Below are 22,400 nucleotides of genomic sequence, written 5' to 3' on the forward strand. Positions count from 1 at the left end.
GCCATATTTAGTCTCTCCAATCCAAAAAAAAAAACATTGCTGTGATCTACTATTACGGATTTTCACAAACATCTTCACCAAATCACTGGAACTTTATTCTTACATGCTTCAAATCCTCCAACATCATGCCGTTCCCCAAAATATCTATCATTACTGGAGTACATGACTACAGGCCAGTAACTCTGAAGTCTGTAGTCACCTGAAAGCTATTACAGATCTTCTGCTGGATTCTATACAGCGTAAACAGGCCTGTAAAAGATGCGGTCAACTTGGCTCTGCTATACAAGCTACAGCATCTCGCCAGTCTTGAAACCTTGTAAACATTTACCTAGAAAACCCACTAGGTAATTAGCTACAAAAACCAATGAGGGGGATACCACTAGGATGATGTAAAATAAGGCTCTATCTACATTTGTGCCATATAAAATCTCCTTAATGAGCCTGAAACACTAGGTTTCTCAAAAAGGAGATTAATCACCAGAGAGAACATGTGCCTGAAGGTCAGTTCTCTACTATTTCCTCCCTGGCTTCCTCTATTTATACACCTGATGAAGGCAACCTCCCTGCAGCCCCCTAGTGGATAGGAGGAGGAATGCCCCAAAAACACTACCTGGCCTGAAAATGCCTGATACTGGTAACCAGGATGGTTACAACCTATGGTTGAGTTCTGTTTGTGGACTTTAGCTCAACGTTCATCCCCATAGGGGCAGAGCTGCTGCAGGTCAAACTGCCCCAGCCGTCAGTGCCAGATCACACCTGCTAGTGGATCATGGATTTCCGGACACCCAAAAGACTGTAGAGATTGTGGTGGACTTCAAGCTTTGCAGTTTCCACTTGGGAGTTTAAAATTCCTGGGCACCACCATATCCAGGGACCTGAACTAGGAGAGGAATATGGCCTCCATAGTCAAGAGAGCACAGCAGAGAATGTTCTTCCTGAGAGAACTGAAGAAATTCACCCTGCTGCAGATCCTTATGATGCAGTTCTACACCACGATCATTGAGTCCATCCTCACATCATCCATAAACATCTTTTTTTTTGTTTCATTCCCAAAACACAAAATTTTAGTCTGTAGATAGAGCCTTATTTTAGCCACACTTCTGCATTTTAGAGCAGGATGTGAGGCTGCATCAAACTAGTTAAGCATTTGTTGGGTTATGGAAGTGTGTAATAAAACTTTGGGCATGCTGGCAGGCCCATATCCTGTCAAGGGGTTAAAGTAATCTCAACTGAATTTCCACCTGGGAAAACTATTGTGACATAATTCAGTGTAAGGCCAGTGTGCAATTAGAAAATCTGTCTAAACATATTTCTTGAATCCAACTGCTTACATAAGTTTTTCCAGTCTGTAATGTGGATCCTCCAGTAGAGCACACAGCTGTTTCACTTTGATATGTTTTAGTTCAGTCCTGCTCAGATCTAACTCTCTCTGCAGTAAGGGGTTTTTATCCAGAATCTTATTAAGACATTTCCAGGCCTTCTCTGCATCATCACTTTTCAAAAGTCTGTGAATAGAAGAAACACAACCACATTAATAACTGTATAATGAAAAACATTAGGAATCTGCTACAACAGAATATTAGTGTACTTAATATGCAATTACAAGCTGTATCTGTTATAGAAAACTGCCCTTCTCCTTTTTAGTTAAGTTTTTTTTCTCTTCATAGCTACCAACTGGTACAATTCTGAATTTGGTTAATTACCCAGTATACTTTACGATTCATTATATATTTCAAATTACTAAGTGACAATTGTATTATATCTTACCTCAGAGTTTTCCTTGTACACACAAATACGTCTGTGAGCTTCCTCACTCCTGTATCTCCAGGATCATTCCCTCTGAAATCCAGCTCTGTCAGGTTTGATGAGGAGTTTGATTTCAGAGCTGAAGCCAGAGCACCATATCCTTCCTCTGTTACACTGCAGAATGAAAGACTGGAAAGAAAACATCATTAGGAAAGTCTGTGCTTTTCAAAGCACTACATTATTTTAAATTCATGCTTTTGTTTGAACTTTAACTCAATCATTACAAATGCTTATATTTATTTGTTTTTGTGAAAGAACTGGAACTCACTTCAGCTTCTGCAGTTTACAGTACTGATTGTTCAGTAGAGTACAGATCTGCTTCACTCCAGAGTTTCCTAGTTTATTCTCACTCAGATCCAGCTCTATCAGGTGTGAAGGATTTGAACAAAGAGCTGATGATAGAGCAGCACAGCCTTCCTCTGTAATACTGCTCTTATTGAGCCTGCAGACATAGAGGAATAGTGGAGAAATGTTCATTTCAAAGAACTTCATCTTCAACAAATAATTGGAGTGTGAAAATAAAAATTTGGACTGTATTGATATGCTGTGATATTTTCAGCAAATATTAACAAAAAAAGGATGTAAATTAAAATTCTCAACAGCAGGCCAAACATAGTAATATTATGTAAGCTACATGTGACAAAATACCAACACATAATACAAAAATTTTAATAATTAAAAATGTCATATCTATTTTTGAAAACAATACATAAAAATTCAAATACAAGGAACTACATACGAAAGCTTTGTAAGTCTGCAGTGTGAATCCTCCAGCAGATCAGAGATTCATTTCTGAATATCTTTGTATTTTCCCACTCAGATCCAGCTCTCTCAGCAATAAGGGGTTCTTTCCTAGAACTTTAGTCAGAGAATCACAGAAATCCTCTGCAGCAGAACTTTTCAACAATCTACAGAGAAAGAAAAATACATTCATATTAATTATATTTTAAACTGATACATTTTGAAAAAAAAAAACAACATTCTTTCTACCCAATTATTTACAGCAGTGTATGCAAATATTAGCCCAGTTTACATAGAAGATTAGTGGTTAAATGGAGGGTCCTGAATTTCAGTTTCGTTTTGGCCAAAACTGCAAAATACTCCTAAATATTTACCTCAGTGTCTTCAGTTTAGAGTTTGGATTCTCCAGTAGATCAGTGAGCTTCTTCACTCCTGTATCTCCAGGATTGTTCCCTCTGAGATCCAGCTCTATCAGGTGTGATGAGGAGTCTGATTTCAGAGCTGAAGACAGATCAGTATATCCTTCCTCTGTTACATGGCAGAATGAAAGACTAGGGAAAAGAGAGAATTATAATGAAAAAAATTGAAGTGTAAATTCAAGGTTTCAGGTTGATGTTTGATAAGAGTACATTAAACTAACTTTAATTTTCTGAGTTTGCAGTTTGAATTCTTCAGTAGAGAACAGATCTGATTCACTCCAGAGTTTCCTAGTTTATTCTCACTCAGATCCAGCTCTATCAGGTGTGAGGGATTTGAACAAAGAGCTGATGATAGAGCAGCACAGTCTTCCTCTGTAATACTGCTCTTATTCAGCCTGCAGACAGAGTGAACAAAGCGTATTTAATTTTAGTCTATGTATTAAATAAATCTGCACATAATTGCATTTGCATCCCTACATTAAACTATGAAAAAAACTGTTTCATTGAAAATAGTTACAGTGATGAGACATTTACAAATGGTATAGTGCTAATCTGTCATAACACGACATGAAATATATACTTCTCAAATAAAATAACACCAGTACATGAAGCTATTATAGAATCTATGTTGACAAAATGAATCGAAAATGACTGACTTCAGTATATGTGTTTTGCAGTGTGAATCCTCCAGTAGATCAGAGATCTTCTTCATTTCTGAGTCTCCTTGTATTTTCCCACTCAAATCCAGCTCTCTCAGCAGTAAGGGGTTTATTCCTAGACCTTTAGTCAGAGAATCACAGACTTTCTCTGCAGTAGAACTTTTCAACAACCTGGGAATAAAAGGAGAATAATAAATATTTATCACCTTAGTTTTTGTTTGTAAGGTTCAAATCATTTCAAAGTAAATGGGAGTATCAAATTATCAAGCAATATTAATATATATTCCATGGCTATTACATTCAGTTCCTGATTTACTAAGACCCCAACATATGCTATTTAAGAGATCAGCTTGGACATTTTAGTAGCAGTTCTTCAGTAATTTAGAGCAGCATCACCAGAGAGGCTTCAAAAGTTATAAAAGTTGTAAGAGTTTGAACATTATATAACAAATGAAACTTAATACACATAAACACCGCAAGATTAAAAATACTTATTAGATCTTTCAGTAGTTTAAAAACAATAAGCAAAACAGAAAATGATCCTGAAAAGTGAGGAAATAAACTAATGAGCAAATCCATTTTAACAGATCTCATGTTCACACAAGTCATAATATTAAAATAATTCACCTCAGTGTCTTCAGTTTATAGTTTGGATCCTCTAGTAGATCAGTGAGCTCCTTCACTCCTGTATCTCCAGGATCATTTCCACTGAGAGACAGCTCTATCAGGTGTGATGAGGGGTTTGATTTCAGAGCTGATGCCAGAGCAGCATATCCTACCCCTGTTATACTGCAGAATGAAAAACTGGAGAGAAAACATGTTCACTGTACTAAAACAATATCAAAAAGTTTACTGTATTTTCAAATGGCAGTAAAACTGAGACCTTGAGTTAAACTCTGTCATTGATATTCAGATATTACATAAAAGTTTTAACCCACAGATCTTCAGAGCTACTATAGCATTGTTTATGAGACCCAGCAGTGAAGCTTTTTTCTACAGTAGCCAGTGTGTCCCTGGTAAAAGTTGGCATGATGGGTAAATCTAAAAACCTGCTGGGTGAGTGTTTTTTTAGTGCCACTTCACAGAATAGTGCAAGAGGTATGTAAGATCATATCTATTGTACATATGATCTGTCTGTTTTATGTCCTTGTATATATTTACTTTGGTACTTTATGTGATTGTGTTCTGTAATCTTTTCATGCTCAAACAGCACTGCACACTCTACCATTCCACTACAATATCTCTCTGTCTCTGCTGTGCTGAGAATTATACTTAAATAATATCTGGTCAACAGCTGTCCTGTGGTCAGAAACTGACCAATGATGAAGGGCACAAAGGAGGGAAGACTTCACTTACTGCAGTTTTTCCAGAGTGCTCTTTAAACACTTTAATAATTCAGAGATCTGCTTCACTCCAGAATTTCCTACTTTATTCCCTCTCAGATCCAACTCTCTTAGGTGTGATGGATTTGTTCTGAAAGCTGAAGCCAGAGCAGCACAGCCTTCATCTGTAATACTGCAGTTACCCAGCCTGCAGAGACAGAGAGAGAGAGAGAGAGAGAGAGAGAGAGTAGTTCCCTTCATATTTCTATTGCCAAACTGGAAAATGTGATTTTACTCATGCTTGTGCAGTAAATGCACACAGTATGGACAGAGATGGGAGCTGCAGTGTGTCCCACACACTTAAAAAGGCGCTTCTTTAAAGTTTCTTTAGGTTCTATTGAAAGCCTTGAGTTTCTGTATAGAACAATTTCATGCTTAAATGTTTTTTTGCATGGTGAAATGTTTATTGAAATTGATAGAGAAAGTGTTGTATGTGGTTCTATGCAGAACATTTTTGAAAATGGTTCTATATAGCACCATAAAGGGTTCTGCTATTGTAACAATGTCAAGCTTGTAACAATAGAAAAAAAAACATTTTTGGTGACATATAGAACCATATACAACACATTCTCAGTCTGAAGGACCATTTCACCACAAAATCTTTCTATATGAAACTCATGGTTCCATATAGAATTATTGCCTTTAATAAAGCCTTGAAGAACCATCTTTTTAATATGTGGTATTAGATAGGGACACTCTTCAGATAAAAAGTGTGTATGGTGACTGAATTTTACATTGTTCATAATCTTTATGGAGGTGACAAATAATGAAAGCTTAAACAAGTAATTAACAGTGAACTTGAACACAAATGAAGAAAATGTATAATTTTAGTTTGAGCTTGAGCTACATTGATTTATATGGATGTGTGTTCAATCAAATTGTTTTCAAGCTAAGAGACATAACAAATCATTGTGAATTTATTCAAGTGATTTTTCTAATTATGGTTATATTCATAATTTATATCATAAGATTTATTTAATGAAAACATACTCCAGTTTGGACAGTTTGAATAGTGTATTCCCCAGCACACCACAGATCTTCTTCACTCCAGAGTTTCCTAATTTATTTTCACTCAGATCCAGCTCTATCAGGTGTGAAGGATTTGAACAAAGAGCTGATGATAGAGCAGCACAGCCTCCCTCTGTAATGCTGCTCTTATTCAACCTAAAAACACAGAGAGAGAAAAAGAGAAAGACAGAGGTCTTTTGTTTGTATGCACAAAAATCTAGTCCACACTATCAATAAATATTCCAGTAAACATTCATCCCTCTATCACTCATTTCAATACTCAACCAGCTTTAGTTACTTTTAAGTTTAATTTACATTTTAAATGTAATTTTGAATTATTATATTTAATCTGTAAATGTAATTTTTTACTATTCATTAATTTTGCTGCATTTTTATTTAACACAGAAATTGTGATAAAAATAATCCAAGAACAGTCAATCAATTAGCAAAAATACTAACTTTAGTTTCCTAGTTTTGCAGTGTGAATCCTCCAGTAGGTCAGAGATCTTCTTTGTTTCTGAATCTCCTTGTATTGTCCCACTCAGATCCAGCTCTCTCAGCAGTAAGGGGTTTATTCCTAGAGTTTTAGTCAGAAAATCACAGGCTTCCTCTGCTTTAGAACTTTTCAACAACCTGTGGATTAATGAAAGCATGTTTTCAATAAAATATTATGAAAGACCAATTTCTGTTGTTGCGCATATACAAAGCACTTAACCTTCCATAACTTTTGAAATTTTCTGTGGAGCAGATATTTTAAAGGAATCAGTGAAAAATTAGATAATGTGATATTTAAACTAACTCACATATATAGAATATACAGCATTATTTCACATTCCCAATGCCATGGCACAACATTAGGATTATTGTCAGGCCTGGGCATCATTCTAGGTAAATGCTATGTATAGTTTTATTAGGACCATTTTCTTTTCATCAAAGTGAGGACTTTTTTGGACAAAGACATCCTTAACATTCAAAACAAATCAAAAGCTAAACACATCAAACATGTGAGGAAACACACCCAACATTGTCCTAGCTCTATAACTGATGCTGCAGGGTGAATACTAATCCTAAATCACTGAATTTTGGAAGTACATGTTACTGCATAAAAACTACTCACCTCAGTGTCTTCAATTTACAGTTTGGATCCTCTAGTAGATCAGTGAGCTTCTTCACTCCTATATCTCCAGGATCATTTCCTCTGAGATCCAGTTCTGTCAGGTGTGATGAGGGGTTTGATTTCAGAGCTGAAGCCAGGGCAACATATCCTTCCTCTGTTATACTGCAGAATGAAAGACTGGAGAGAAAATTTTAACACACACATCATCAGAGGTATAATTTATTTATCTGTTATCACTGAAAAAATGAGAAAAAGAAGAAAAAATAACAATAAAATTAAATTAGCTTAAGAATATTTTAAGTATTTCATTCAAGAGCTTAATATGGTTAATTGTAATGATAAAATTTCACATTAAATCAATAACACAGTTATAAGAACTTTTTTTGAGCTATTTACTGCTAAATCTCAAACTGTCTTTTTTGTCTGTTATCATATTTGACTGTACACAAAATTATGAGTACATATCAGGAAAATTCTACCCATAAAGTTATGTAACAGTGAATATAACCTCCGCATTTATCCTAGAACTTAATGTCATTTTTTTCAAAAATTCTATTGGTATCCCTGCTATACTGTAAATTAAAATTACCATTTTTTATTGGCATGGGTCAGAGAAATGACTCACTCGAGTTTTTGTAGCATGCAGTTTGAGTTCATTAGTAGATCAGAGAACTGCTTCACTCCTGAGTTTTCTACTTTATTCTCACTCAGATCCAGCTCCATCAAGTGTGACGGGTTTGATTTCATAGCTGAAGCCAGAGCACTGCAGCCTTCTTCTGTTATACTACTTTTACTCAGTCTGCAGAGAGATGAAAAAAGCAGAATTGACAGGTTGTGGTAGTTTGGGTCTCATTGTTGTTAGAATTTAGAACAGTACAGTACAAATATCATATGAACTCCATAATTTTTCATTTTTTCAAGTTTTGTCAAACATCATATTAATTTACAAACTATATGGCCAATAATACATGGCCACCTGACTAACACACCTATATGAGCTTGTTGGTTTGTTTAGTAATTTGTAATCTTTAATTCTATACAAAAAAAATATAGAATTAAAGAATGTGGATTCTTTAATCCAGAAGAGAGCTGCACCACTCCCGAATCGTCCAGATTATTATTGCTCAGATCCAGCTCACTCAGGTGGGAGTACTTTGAGTTAAGAACATCAACTAGAGCTGAACAGCTTTTCTTCGTTAAGGCACATGTTTTAAGCCTAAAGATGAAACCAGTCACAGAAAAGAAGAACAATATTTGACTTCAAAACTTACTTTAGGCATTCAGTAAGGTGACCACTCTTTATATCACCAATGTCCCACATATACTTAGTTTTTCAAATATGCACAAATGATGCCCTAAAACAGGTGTGCTTACATCATAATCTCCAGTTTACAGTTTGGATTAGTCAGCCCACCAGTGAGGTGCTGCATTCCTGAATCCTGAAGAATGTTGTTGCTAAGGTCCATCTTTCTCACACTGGAGGAGTTCAAGCTGAGAATGCTGGCTAGAACTGCATAGCTTTCCAGGGTTAGACTACAGTTATTGAGCCTAAAAGAAAATATGAACTTTGAACATAATTCTGCAGACAAAGCGTAAAATATTTAAATGGGAACATTATACATGTAAGCACTTTTATTAGAGATCATTTAACTAATGAAAATCATTCTGCAAAAACTATAAATGTAGTTTTGGGGGCTTTGTTATTTCATGTTATAATATGTAAGCATTAATGAATGGTGCAGGTCCTGATCTTATTCATGATTTAGATTATTCCAAAAAATCTTTGATCAAGAAGTGTGTTACAATAACAGTATAATATTGACAAACTGCCAGCATTATCATATCCAAAATGTCTAATAGCTGACATATATTTTTATTTTATATGTCAATGTTTTTTCTAACCTATGTCCAGTGATGTTTAAGAATATAAACTGTCATAAGTTCAGAAATCATTGTGCTTTGTGGTGGTCTGAAGCACATATTTTTTGTTTAATACTTATTCAGAACTTTAGGTAGTCTTGTAAACACTTGTAAACTTGGATGATGATTTACAAAATTGTTAAAATAAACAATACTAACCCAAGCTTTTTAATTTTACAGTGTGAATCATCCAGTAAAGAACACAGCTGCTGTAGTTCTGAAACTCCTTGTATTTTTCCACTCAGATCCAGCTCTCTGAGCAGTAAGGGGTTTATTCCAAGAACTTCTGTCAGAGATTCACAGATTTCCTTTGCAGCAGGAGTGTTCAGAAGCCTGCAGAGAAAGAAAACCTCTGATATCATTTTTGATAATCCCTTTCACAGTATGTGGATTATGAAACACAACTGATAGTACCAAATCACCACTGGCTGTAGAAGCTGAAAATTTGGGCAAAAGTATCAGTTCACATTGTACTCTTTATTCACTGACAGCAACTATGCATGGTTAGAAAAGCAATGCAGTTGGAAGCCAACAACTAACCAGTTATACCTTTTTATTACAGACTATATCTCAGAAAAAACATACAAGCAAACAAAAGCAAAACAGTGAAAGGGAGTCTTTGCTGATTTCAACTGTGCAGGGCAGTCCTGAAAAATGGTTTGTCGCATGTCTGACACAAAACACACCCTTCATTTCATTGTTTTAATTTAAAAAATAGCTAGGCGGAACATTTTGTTTTAAAATATATATTTAAAATATTAATTTTGGACAAATGATATTTGCTTTGCTTTTGTAAGATAGACAAACAACTTGTGCATCTACTGTCTTGTTACATTTTCATAAATGTTGTTAATGGCAGCAACTACTTGACAGTTTACAGTATAAATTGCAAACATAAAGATAGGTAAATAGTTAAATAATTTCTTACTCAAGTTTTTTCAGTTTACAGTTTGGATCTTCTAATAGATCAGTGAACTTCTTCACTCCTGTATCTCCAGGATCATTTCCTCTGAGATCCAGCTCTATCAGGTGTGATGAGGGGTTTGATGTCAGAGCTGAAGCCAGAACAGTATATCCTTCCTCTGTTATGCTGCAGAATGAAAGTCTGGAGAAAAAACAAAAGATCTAAGCTAAGCTCTAAAATAGCACAGTGGAAGCATTTAAAGGAATAAATCATAAAAAAATGTACAGGCTTTTTTGTAGAGCAATGACTGGTAAATCAGTGAGATTCTTCAGTTCTATGTGCTTTCACATGGCAGTAAGAAATTTCCAACCATATTTGTGGACACCAGAAATTTTTACAGATATATTTATGTGTTAAGATGCTCCTTCTTGTTTAAAGTGTAAAACTTACCCCACTTTCATCAGTTTACAGCCCTGATTGTTCAGTAGAGAACAGATCTGTTTCACTCCAGAGTCTCCTAGTTTATTCTCACTCAGATCCAGCTCTATCAGGTGTGAAGGATTTGAACAAAGAGCTAATGATAGAGCAGCACAGCCTTTCTCTGTAATACTGCTCTTGTTCAGCCTACAGACAGAGTGCGATGGTAGAGAAAAGATGATAGTACTTGACTCTGGAAGGCATTTTTGCCTTGTTTGCTTATGAAGGTAAAATAAGTCATAAATAGCATCTTATATTACCAAATAGATAATAAACATTATTATAAAATATTATTTAGAATTAAATCATTAATAATATATTACACTACGTACTTTAGTATTTGAGTTCTGCAGTGTGAATCCTCCAGTAGGTTAGAAATCTTCTTCATTTCTGAGTCTCCTTGTATTTTCCCACTCAAATCCAGCTCTCTCAGCAGTAAGGGGTTTATTCCTAGAGCTTTAGTCAGAGAATCACAGGCTTCCTCTGCAGCAGAACTGTTCAGCAGTCTATATAGAAAAAAATGTGTAAGTCACAACAATTTACACTACACTATAAAAAATGTATATTTATATGCCATCTGCCATACAGTTAATATAATTTATGCATTTCATAAAGATACCAGTGTGGTTGCTGTAAATTTAAGGTTAGTGATGATTATGTATTATATATAGTTTTGACCATGATTTTATGCTTAAGCTTGTAGTTGTATTTTTTATATTATGCTTAGGTCACAATAAATTGACAACATTGTTGTATTTGATCAATAAAAATGTCAAAAAAATGAAAACACTGCAAGACAAAAAAGTTTGTATGTATGTGTCTTGTACCGTAATATTTAACGTAACTACATCACATAACATTTCAGTTATTGAAAAATTTCAGCTAATGACAATGAGTTATGTTTTTTCATATCATTTTATGGTTAAAATCCATGTAAGTTCAGTCCCATTTTTGGCACCGAAAGGTATAGATGCACAAGTGGAGCCACAGCTGTGATGCTCTGTTGAGGTCCTACCCATGGTAGTTTTCATTTGGTAGTTTGTTAAAAAGTGATATCTCACGTGTCCATTAGTATCCAAAAAAGTAGTGCATTGGATTGGATTCATCTTTCATATATTTACTCATCCATCTTCATTATCAAAGAAGGATCTGCCACCTTCCAGTACTGAGATTCACATTTTGTGTTTGGGAGATGTTCCGCGAGGCGTCAAATGATAACATTGACAAATATGCAGACTCAGTTACCAGGTTCATCAGAAAGTGTATAGAAGATGTTGTGCCCACAACAACAGGTCATGTTTACCTCAATCAGAAGCCATGGTTCAACTGTGAGGTCCGTGCTGCTCTGAACGCGCGTACCGCTGCTTTTAAATCAGGAAACATGGATATGTATAAAAAAGCCAGCTATGCTCTCCGTAAGACCATAAGAGCAGCCAAACGTGAGTACAGGGCTAAAGTGGAGTCACAGTTCAACACCACCAATATGAGAAGCCTGTGGGAAGGGCTAAACACAGTAACGGACTTTAAGAGGGAAACTCATTCTGTGAATAACATCAGCGCTGCGCTTCCAGACGAGCTTAATGCTTTCTACACCCGTTTCGAGGCAAATCACACCACGCTCACGGAAAGAGTCCCCGCCCCCGCTACTGCCGACTCAACACCCCCCTCCGTCTCCGCGGCTGATGTGTGCAGAGCCTTCAAGCACGTTAATATCTGCAAGGCATCAGCTGGCAGGAGTGTTTACAGATATTTTTAACCTCTCTCTCACTCTCAGCTGTTCCTGCATGCTTCAAACTGGCCACCATTGTGCCAGTTCCAAAGTCAGCCAGGGTTAATACTCTAAATGACTGGCGCCCGGTTGCTCTGACCTCCATCATAAGCAAGTGCTTTGAGAAGCTGGTCAGAGACTTTATCTGCTCCTCACTACCTGCCACTCTGGACCCACTGCAGTTTGCCTGCAGACAGAACAGATCCACTGATGACGCAATAGCCCTGACTCTACACACTGCCCTCTCCCATCTGAACAAAAAGAACCTGTATGTGAGAATACTGTTTGTGGAATACAGCTCAGCATTCAACACCATTATGCCATTAAGGCATTAAGCTTTGGGATCTGGGTCTAAACAGTTCTCTGTGCAGCTGGATCCTGAACTTCCTGACGGGCCGACGCCAGGTGGTAAGGATGGGCAACATCACCTCCTCCTCACTGACCCTTAACACTGGAGCTCCTCAGGGCTGTGTGCTCAGCTCTCTCTTGTACTCCCTGTACACCCACGACTGCTCAGCCAGACACAGCTCCAATGTCATCATCAAATTTGCAGATGACACCACAATTGTGGGCCTGATCTCTAATGACAACAAGGAGGCCTACAGAGAGGAGGTCAGCTTTCTGACACTCTGGTGCCAGGAGAACAACCTCTCTCTCAAAGTCGACAAGACCAAGGAGCTCATAGTGGACTTCAGGAAGCAAGAGAGAGTGCACACCCCATCACCATCAACTGAGCCACTGTAGAGCAGGTCAGCAGCTTCAAGTTCCTCAGTGTTCACATCTCAGAGGAACTGACATGGAGCGAACACACCACACGGGTGGTTAAAAAGGCACAACAGCACCTCTTCTACCTCAGGCGGCTGAAGAGGTTTGGCATGAACCCCTGCATCCTCAGAACATTCTACACATGTACTGTGGAGAGCGTTCTAACAGGCTCCATCACCACCTGGTATGGGAACTGCACTGCCATTGAGTGGAAAGCTCTGCAGAGGGTGGTGTGGACAGCCCAGCACATCACAGAGGTCCAGCTGCCAAACCTTTTGGATTTATACACTAGCCGCTGCCTGAGGAAGACCAGGAGGATTCTAAAGGACTCCAACCACCCAAGACACTGTCTGTTCTCACAGCTGCCGAGCGGGAGGAGATACAGAAGCATAAAGTCCAGATCCAGCTGGTTCCGAGACAGGTTCTTCCTGCCAGTAGTGCTGGTGTATTGGTCTATAGGTCTCTCATTGCACCTCTGAGTCATCATCTCCATGGACAATCTACACCTCATCCACATCTCATCAGACTCACTCTGATCCTCTGCTCCTTCAATCTAGCAAATCTGTACTTACACAAATAGACTGACATCTTGTACATCTTACATCCATATCTTGTATAATCTGAACGATTTCTATATCAGTGTTCTATCCCCTGAGTACTTGCATCTCATTTATTATCTACCTCAGACTAACTGTACATATGGAATGTGTACAACAGTACATTTCATAGTTTTATTTCATAACTTACTGTACAACTGTACATTGGAATAGTGCAGTACTAGTGTATATTGTGAATATGTGTATATTCAGAGTTGGTGTATATATGTTTCTTTTTCTTCTTAGATGGTTATATTTTTTGTATTTAAATTCTATAGGGGGGCTACGTGCCTAAGATTTTCATTCACTTTCCACCTGTGTAAATGTGACAATAAACGTGATTTGATTTGATTTGTTCTAGAAGTCATTCTCTTTGCTGCCAAGAGATTACATGCTCAAGTGCCCTAGCACTGGAGGCACCGATTAGTCATTTAACAGAATAAAATTACCAGTAAGAAGCTTTTGCTAACACTACGACTTTGATTTATTAAAATAAGATATGATTTTGTAGTTAACTGGATTTTTTTGCTGTTTGCTTTTCCATTTATGTATACAATTAAATGCTTTTCTTTTAAACTGAAATGACCTGATTCATGCCATTGCTCAAGCTTCTGCAGTAACTGTATTTTAAGCTAAATTTATTGTGTTTTTATATTGGATTGTCTGGGTTTAGAATTTAATAGTAAAGTGTTGTAATTCTCATAGAATGTTAATGTTCTGGGCCCACAACAACCCACAACCTTACAACTCAGTTGTAGTCTTATACAACTTTATTATCTAATTTTATGTTTATTTTCTTTGTAGATTGTAGATTTAAAATCTTTGTTCTTGTTATTAGTATTAAAACATTTGTATAGAAATATAGCAATTTGTGAAAATACAGTTATTAGTTGTATTTCTAAGATATGTAAACATTCTTGCTGCAAAGTGGATGTTAAGTGACATCAAACCAAACCTTATACACATGGAGTTTGGCTGCAAACAGAGCCATTCTACAACACTGTCTTTAATTTTAAAAGTTTAATGAATTATATATATAAAGCATCTGAGATTCAAGGCTCAGTGTATACCTTAATTACATCCAATTTTGCCAAGACCATTCATTCCATTGACCACACAATAGCATTTTGTTTTCTTTTTGACCTTGAGGTCACACCAGGTCTGATTCCATTGATCTGCAGCTTTATGACTGATCACTGACAGAAAGTGCATTACTAGACTTATTTTTACGACTGTTATTATCTGGCCTGTGGTGTTGACTGGCTTTGCAGCGTTTCTGAAGTTGCCTGTGTTTTCTTTACTTGCAGTACATTTGTAAAATGTAGCTCCAATGTAGTCATGTTGATGATTGAAAGTGTTTTCTGCATTTGCAGTACGTTTGTGAAATGCAGTTAAGGTGTAGTTATTTTAATAAAAGTGTTTTTTCTGTGTATGCAGCGTGTTTATGAGTCTGCAACATGTTTTTAATTATACTGTGTAAAAGGTCTTGTTGGACACCGTGGAGAAGACCATGAAAATGAAAATGCAGTCAGATCAAATGCAGTTTCAAAGGCATTTTGACACAGAATGAGTGCAGTAGGTGTGAATATGTAATTGCAAATAGGAGAGGTGCTTTTTCTCAGTTATACTTGAATTTAGTCTTCTTTCTAGCTTGGTGTTCTCTGTGATAATTCAATTTAAATGCATTATTAGGGAGTGAAAAAGCATATAAGATAAATTACATTTTAATTGTCATTTTCACACCATTTTTGCATAATCACATTAAGTATGAATATGCAGTTCTCTTTGTGTAAATTAAATGTCTATACTAGTGTACTAAATGGCAAATAAAATCACAGTATAGATTTTGAATTTTAATATTAAGGTCAACATTGCATAAATGAGTTGTAAATTCATATGCAAACATTCAGATACATTGTCTTTTTACATATTACATTTTCATTTTCATTTTGATACTGATATGTTCCATATTTTTTTGATAGATGTTCTTTGTTATTTCTTCATGTTTGTAACAGCAAAACAGTGCATTTTCCTTTAAACCTTCAATGATGCTAAATCATAAGTAAATAAATAAATGTGAATAAAGTACACAGTATAAATGTGTATGTATATACAATTTTGTAATTTTACAGTTACTGTATGTATTGTAACACTTGGATAACGTTCTACATTTCATTCAAACATACTTTGGACTCTATCACATCTGAGTCACAACTGACATATTTACATTACATTAAATGTTCGAAAACCTCTGACTCCTTACCACTGCCTGTTTTTTAATTTTTTGTTTTGTTTTGTTTTTATTTGTTACTTTGTTTGGCAACTTAACTACTACTCCAGCAAATTGCTGTATTCATAAATTCCTTTGTTTTATGATTACTTTCATGTGCTCATATCCAGTCAATAGCAATAAATCTGCACACAGATTTTTCAATTAAAAAACAGATAAGGATTAATAATTTACAGTCATAAACTGGTTATGACTAAATTCAGAGACAAACAGGGTAAAAGAGGAAAAATTGATGTTTTTGTCTGTAATTGTACTGAAATAATTATAATTTAACAGTTTCTGCTGCATTTTTCAGATGATGTTCTTGGTATTTCTTTTAAAGACAAAGTTTGGCACCCTGTGCTGCCAGACGGTTGACCATGTTTTTTCAAAGTTATACAGTGCACTTCTTCCAATCCTCTCAGTATTCTGATCAAGTAGGTACTGAAGGTATTTGTAGCATAAATGCTCATAAAGATACCTTGTTGTCTTCAGTTTACTGTTTGGATCCTCTAGTAGATCAGACAGCGTCTTCACTCCTGTATCTCCAGGATCGTTCCCTCTGAGATCCAGCTCTATCAGGAGTGATGAGGGGTTTGATTTCAGAGATGAAGCCAGAGCAGTATATCCTTCTTCTGATACACTGCAGAATGAAAGTCTGGAGACAAAACATATGATAAGAGCTGTAAAATAACACAATGGAAGCTGTACTTTTAAACGAATAAATCATAGAAAATTTGTACAGATTTTTTTCTGACCCCAATTGTAGTCTCAACCAGTAAGAGCATGTTTTGCATTTTTGTCCTCCTGTCTTTCTTTTTCCTGCTGCCGTGCTCTATGGTCACTGCTAAAACTCCATAATGTAATTCTAGCTAGCTATCAACTAGTTGATCTATGGCAGAAGTCAATACAAGTGCTCGAACTGCAGTTTTATATTGGTGTAACAAATTTATGGATGAGCTCAATTTTTCAGTCTTTTGGGTGGAGAAATATAGGACGTATTTGTTACATGTTGTTCAAACACTTCATAAGGTAAAATGCTGGAGGTCACTAGCTCGCTAGTCGACCAAAACCTGGAAAAAACAAAAAACAAACAAACAAACAAAAAAATTCTCAGACCTCTTGTTTTGCTCACAGGAGCAACAATGCCTAGTATGTAAGTAACTTTAATATTTTGGTGATGTCCAGCATTTATGCGTTTGGTGTTAATGAGCTGGTTGATGATTGTATCTTGTTTGAAAAGTATCTAAGGCCGTGTTGTGTGCTTGGCCATTTTCATGCTTAAAACAAGTCATGTCCATATATTTTTAATCCTTAAATCCAAACAGCTTTCCTCCTCACACTTGTCTCAAAATCAGTGGGATCCTCACTACTAAGGCTCCTAAGACTCCTACCAGTATGATGGGGAGCTCCTATATGTAGCTGGGTGTTTCGATGTCAAAAATGGAATTATGAATATGAAATATACAAATCCAATTCCAAAACAAGTTGGGACAGTGGGTAAAATGCAAGGAAAGACAGAAAGCAGTGATTTATAAATCTATTTTGATCTGTATTTTAACAGACACAGTACAAATACAAGATATGTAATGTTTTACCTTATCAACTTCATTTTTTTATATATTAATTTATTTTAATATATATTAATTTATATTAATAGGTTTTTTTTTTAATTATTCATCAATATATGCTCATTCTTAAACATTGATGCGAGCAGCATTTTCCAAAAAAGTTGGAACAGGATCAGTTTAAGACTAGAAATATTACGAAATGTTCAAAAACATCTTATACACACAATAAAGGTCTAGTTCTTTATAAGCCAGGATGATTAGAGACTCACCACTTTGCCAACAATACATCAGCAAAAAATCCACGTTCCCCATGAGCAATTGCAAGCATAGCTAGATCCCCCTCTTTGGTACATAATATCCTCAAAAGATTCAGGGAATCTGCATATCACATCATCAGAGATTTAAAAAATCTCTGTGTGAAAAAAAAGGCTGAAAACCATAACTGAATGCTCGGGACCTTCAACCCCTCAGACAGCACAGCTTTAAAAACTGGCATGTTTCTGTCGTGGATATCAACTCATGAGCTCGGGAGTACTTTGAAAATCTGTTGATATTAAACCTTGTTCACTGCTGCATCCTCAAACGTTTATGTCAGAGATGTTTCAACATGACAAAACCAAGCCACATTCTGCACATCAACATTATAATCAGAGAGTGCAGGTGCTAGACTGACCTGCTTGCAGGGCAGAACTGTCTCCTATTGAAAAAGTGTCTTATTAAGCTCAAAATGGCCCCAAAAAAGCCCCCATAAGGTTGCACAGCTGAAGACTTATATAACAGATGAACGGCAAAAATTCCACTTTTAAAACTGTATCAATTTTCAGTCTCCAAATGATTAGTAAGTGCTCTTAAAAGGAAAGTTGATGTAACACAGAGGTAAACATGCTTTTGTCCCAACTTTTTAAAACATATTGCAGGTATAACATTTGGAATAATTGCATATTTACAAACAACAATGAAGTTAAAAGGTAAAACATGAAATATTGTGTTTTTTTACTGTTTTCAACTTAATACCGGTCAAACAAAATGTTCTAAACACTGCTTTGCAATTCCACCTGCTAGTTAGGACTCCTCCTATCACACAATACTATCAACACTAGGAGGATGAAGGCAGCACAGGCTTCTGTGGAACCAGCCACCGCTTCTTTTCGAACTGCTGCTCACGCAACGTCACTGGACAGCTGAACGCACTCGGAGGAAAGCGCCAACCGCCAGATCTGTTACATCAGCTAACAGACGCCTGCGCTGACTAGCATCGCGATGAGTGATGGGGGGAGAAAGGGGGGCCATCCTACCCACCCAGAGAGCGAGGCCAATTGTGCTCTCTTGGACTCCCAGCTACGGATGGCTGTAGCATCACCAGGGATCGAACTTACAACTTCCTGATGATAGTTGCGCCACTCGGGAGCCCTGCTTTCTGTTTTCTGAGAAATCACACTTGTATTCCCTCCAGAGGTAATGTTCCCAAGTCATAAACAGGCCTCAAGAATTCACACTTTCTCTTTAGGGTCAAGCAGACCCTAAAACAAACAAACCAACAAAAATCATTCTGGTTTGTCATAAGAAGACAGGACAGTATATATGTCATCATGGGGTTATCATCTCATGTTTGAATTTATTATTTTAAACATGGACACACAGCTCCACCAAGTGGTGGAAATAAGACAGGCTGTACATGTTCAAAACTGTTTTTCCACATTAACTGAAATGCCTTTTAAACAAGGAAGTCATGATACTACAATTCATCACTATTAAAAGCTGGACATTTGAAATGTATAACATATTCAGTCCAAACAGAATTGGGTCACAAGTTTATGATGCTGGTTAAAACTCCATACTGTTTTATATAATTGATACTACTTTTGTTTTACTTGTTTAATTCCTTAAATGTGTATCTCACACACACACACACACACACACACACACACGCACACACACATTTTCTAAGCTGCTTATCCTTCTGTGTGGAGGGGTAAATGGGTATCTCATTATCAGTAATTACTAAGAGTATTGAGTGTTTAGTGGAGCTTTGCCCATTTAAACATTTTTTTTTTAAATTGTTAAAAGACTAGCGAGTTTGTAGAAGCCAGGGAGGCATGTCCCCTTTTCATCACCCTGGCTTTGTCTAAAGCCAACCAAATCAGGATGCGCATTGATTTCAGCAAGTTGGAGAAAGTTGGAAAATGAGAAAACTTCAATCTTAGAAAAAGTCTTAGTGCCAGCCTCAGCTAGAGAGTTTGAATGTTTAACTAGTCTTTTGTTTGTGTGTTTGTTTCATTTGTTTTTATGCTCACCGTAAGCCTGATCCATGCTACACTGAGAGTCAAGAAGGGTCTGTTGCATGGCCAATGACAGGTCGCTTTTAACTCATACCTTAGCACAGCTGAGGAAATCACGCAGCCTCAAAATCTGAGCATATTCCCAAGCATCATCCTGACATGTCTCAGGAAGTCTAGCCTGGTCTCAAGAGCAGTCGGAGCCATCCCATCAGCGCCAGCAGCTGCGTGAATAACCTCTTCACCTGCAGGGAAGCTGCATTTGACCGACACAGACAGCCTCTACGGTGCTATGGAAGGGGACCATCTAGATGGACCACTTCTCAGCCACTTCAGTAGAAGTGTTTCCAGCTTCCTTCCACGACCAAGTAAGGCATGCTTTAATATGTTCAGAGGCTGACGCAATTCAGTCTGAAAGGGTTTTATATTCCCTTTTTAGGCCCACTGCGGGTTAGTCCCATAATCGGATTTTGGGCATTGCCCATAAAGCTGATCACCTCAAACTTCCTTTTGGTTAATAGTATTGGTTAATCATGGGTTAATCTCTGTATCTGAGCTCTATATGGGTCTGTGTATCTTTTGGTTATTTAATTTTTATTTCAAAACCAGTACTGAAAAACAATAAATAGGTCAGCTCTCGTTTTTTGGTTCTGTTATTGTCAGTGGAGAAGTCAAGAAATGGCTTTGTTTTACAGTTTCACAAACTAATTATAAAATCAAATGACAAACTCACAGTAATAAAAGAAATTGTAATATTTTATTCATACATATAAACTCAGAAATCAGAAAGATTGAGCATGAGTGTTGACATTTTGGGAGGCTATGAGACATTTTTGTAGGTGTTTGTATACTTGATGTAGCTTTGTTGTATTTGTATTAAAAAATAATATGAATGAATTAATGTAAAAAATAATTACATGAAAGACAATTAAAAGTTGCAAAATGATGAAAAAATGAATACTGTAATGTTACGTTGTCAGACGTGAACTTGGTTATAGCAGGTGTGTTTTTGCTCCAGACTTGGGAATTAAAACTGAGCTGTGTGCTGTCATGTGTTCATAGCGTTCTTATAATGTTGTGGCTGTCTTTGGCTCCAGTTTTGGGAAAGGAGCTTTAGAGGCGCATTACTCAAAGCTGCTCCATGGCTCCACTAACCCCCCTCCACCCGTAAAAAGAGACTGTTGTTAAATGTTTAAATGTTATTAATGTTGTTGTTCTGTTAATCTAAAATATGTGTATGTGTTATTCGTGTGGGTTTAGTTAGTGTCTACAAGTGGAGTAGCAGGTTAAAAGTGACTGTATCTCCTTCTTCACCAAGATACATTACTTATCATTATGACTGAAAGGCATTCATTCCCCCAAGTGCTGCACCAACAACCAACAGCTTTATTACATTAAATTAACACTATCACTCTAAGACTGTGTTTGGCTTTAGGTTCTGTTGTGCTGTTTGTTATGAAGAAAAAGTCAGAATTTATTTACTCACAGAAACAACCAAAATTGTGTGGAGAATTAATGCTGTGTTCACATGTTTGCATTGAAAAAATATATTTCCGCACTTCATAGTAGTATGCAGTCCATGGGCACCATGAATCTGCACAAACATTGCTATCACAACATTGTTAACAACTAAAATGGCTGATTTTTAGAGGAAAGCTTTAGCAACATAGACTATAGAATAACACTCTGTCATTTTTGATGCACAATACTGAGTTTGTCTGGAATTCAACAATGAGAAGTTTGGCATCCATGACTTCCAGAAAAAAATTGACATCTGGTTTATTCCATGGCAAAAGTTTGAAAATTGAACTCTTGATGAAGTGTTCTTCTTACAGCTGCGGTCTGCGGCTTCTTTGAAAACTATGTAATGTCTGGTTTGTCTAAATCTGTCTACCACAAATATGTAAACACAGCATTAGTGTCCATATGCCTGTATGACACACACAGTCAGAATTCTGCACAATACCAACAAATTTTCCTCAACAGCTTCTATTACTAAAAATGAAAACATTGGACAGCAAACATGTTTTGGTTAGTGATCTAGATTAAGGGTAATGGGAAAATTGTATGAATTAGATTTTTTTTACGAACTTTTCCTGTAAATGGCCTATATGTTTTAAATGCAATTATTTTAAACACAATCTTGTTTGTGCATGTGACCATAATATTGTTACATTTGTGCTGCCATTTCTGAGCCCACAATTCAATGCCTCGCTTTCTTAGCCATGTTTGTTACTTAAAAGCTCCATAGTCATAAGAGGAACAGCTGAATAATAAGCAAACAGTGTGTAACAACTAAAACTCACCCCAGTTTCTGCAGTTTACAGCAATGATTGTCCAGTAGAGAACAGATCTGTTTCACTCCAGAGTCTCCTAGTTTATTCTCACTCAGATCCAGCTCTATCAGGTGTGAAGGATTTGAACAAATAGCTGAGGGTAGAGCAGCACAGTCTTCCTCTGTAATACTGCACTTATTCAGCCTGCAGAGAGAGAGGGATGGTGGACAAAAATTAACGTCAAGAGACATCACTGATAAAAATTACCAAAATAAAAGTTATTTTAAATTAGCACAGTGTAACCAACATGCCACAAAATATCAAAGCATGGTCAAAGCAATTATTACTTAGTAGACTTGCAAAAGCTACAGACATTGCAGATTCTTACTAGATTAAAATTACTGATTTCATTGGTAAACACTCAAATTACAACACCTGCCCATGTA

General features: G+C 36.6%; 1 pseudogene; it reads right to left on the bottom strand.

The window, feature by feature from the left end:
• Positions 1-2,131: 2,131 nt before the first annotated feature.
• The window catches only part of LOC118804059, a 57,193-nt pseudogene continuing 36,924 nt past the window's right edge, over positions 2,132-22,400 (bottom strand).

Source organism: Colossoma macropomum, unplaced genomic scaffold (genome assembly GCF_904425465.1).
Source record: "Colossoma macropomum unplaced genomic scaffold, Colossoma_macropomum, whole genome shotgun sequence".
NCBI classification, from domain to species: domain Eukaryota; kingdom Metazoa; phylum Chordata; class Actinopteri; order Characiformes; family Serrasalmidae; genus Colossoma; species Colossoma macropomum.